We start from the raw sequence: 1,452 nt of genomic DNA, 5'->3' as shown, positions 1-1,452 counted from the left end.
GTGACACAGGCCTTCTACTCTCTTTCCCAGTACTGGTGCTTAACGTCGCTTTGTGTAGGGAGGAATTATTTTAGGTAACCTTCGGTTTCCTCTTTATCTCGAGTCATTCCTCAGTCATTCGAATGACTGATTCCTCATTCATTCGTTCGAATGACTGAATGACTGATTCCTCAGTCATTCGAATCAGGTGAACGTGCTATCTGCTCTGTGCCTCTTCACGTGGGCAGCAACAATTTCTGGGTTATGGGTTTACTACGTTGAACAGATACAGGGCAGATAGTGTAGCTCTTTCACTTCATAACGTTTAACAGATTCCCAAATTGTTTCCTTGTCTCCAGTTTTTCTTTCTTCTACATGTTCCCCCGAATTACTGAACAATTAATCTTCTTAATATACTGCTTTGATTAACTAACTGCCCTACTCAGCAGCCTTCTTTGGTTTCTCTGAGCCTACCAAATAAAGTCAGGATACTTAGATGGACATTAAGGCCCTTCTTCATGGTTCCTAGGAACAGTTCTGAAACAACATCCCAACTTCTGCTCGCACCTGGAATTCTCTTTACTTTTCCTCTGTGTGTTCAAATCCTACCTATTCTTCAACATTAAATGTCTACCTCTGCCAAGAAGCTTTCCTTCAATCATTCTTCCTTGCTAATCTTTCCTTTTTAATGCAAGATTCACCATCTGTTTTGTATGCTGTTGTTTTACTTTTATCTCACTTATTCAATTTTAAGCTACTTGAGGGCAGAAATTTTATCTTTTATATGTTTGAATTCCAGCTATGTCTTTCAAGCAATTGTCACTCAATTACTAAAAGTTCTTTGTAGTTCTTAAAGTTATATTTGTGAAAGTACTATTTAAGGGTTTTTAATTAATCAGTGTTGAAAATTGTGGTCTTGTGAACTAATAAAGTAGTGATCTTAAAAAGTAGGAGGCATAGATTTGGCAGTTGTGGTAGTGGGAACTGAAATAAAACTTATCTGTAAAAAAGAAAATAGGATGATTCTTGTTTCTATAGAGCAAGAGTTACTGACCTTGTGTCTTGGACCTTGTGTTGTACCTGTAGATGGGCTTCAGGGCTTTAGCAAACCTTCAGAAATTATCTGGCAAATGTTATTTGTATGTCTGTTTGTAATTTTTTAAAAATAACATCTTTATTGAGCTATATTTATGTACACACAGTACACCTTTTAAAGTGTACAATCCAATGGATTTAAAGTGTGTTCATTGCTTTGTAACCATCACCACATTAAAATTTAGAACGTTTTTATCACCTCAGTAAGAAAGCCCATACCCATGAGCAGTCACTCCCCATTTCCCTCCAACCTACCAAGAGCCCTAGACAATCACTAAACTACTTTGTCTCTACTGGTGTGCCTATTCTGGACATTTCATGTAAATGGAATCATACAACATGTGGCCTTTTGTGACTAGTTTCTTTTATTTAGCCTAG

The sequence above is a fragment of the Bison bison genome, unplaced genomic scaffold, assembly GCF_000754665.1.
Source record: "Bison bison bison isolate TAMUID 2011002044 unplaced genomic scaffold, Bison_UMD1.0 scf7180017862176, whole genome shotgun sequence".
NCBI classification, from domain to species: Eukaryota; Metazoa; Chordata; class Mammalia; order Artiodactyla; family Bovidae; genus Bison; species Bison bison.
The sequence above is the reverse complement of the archived record's forward strand: the minus strand, read 5'-3'. Positions refer to the sequence as shown.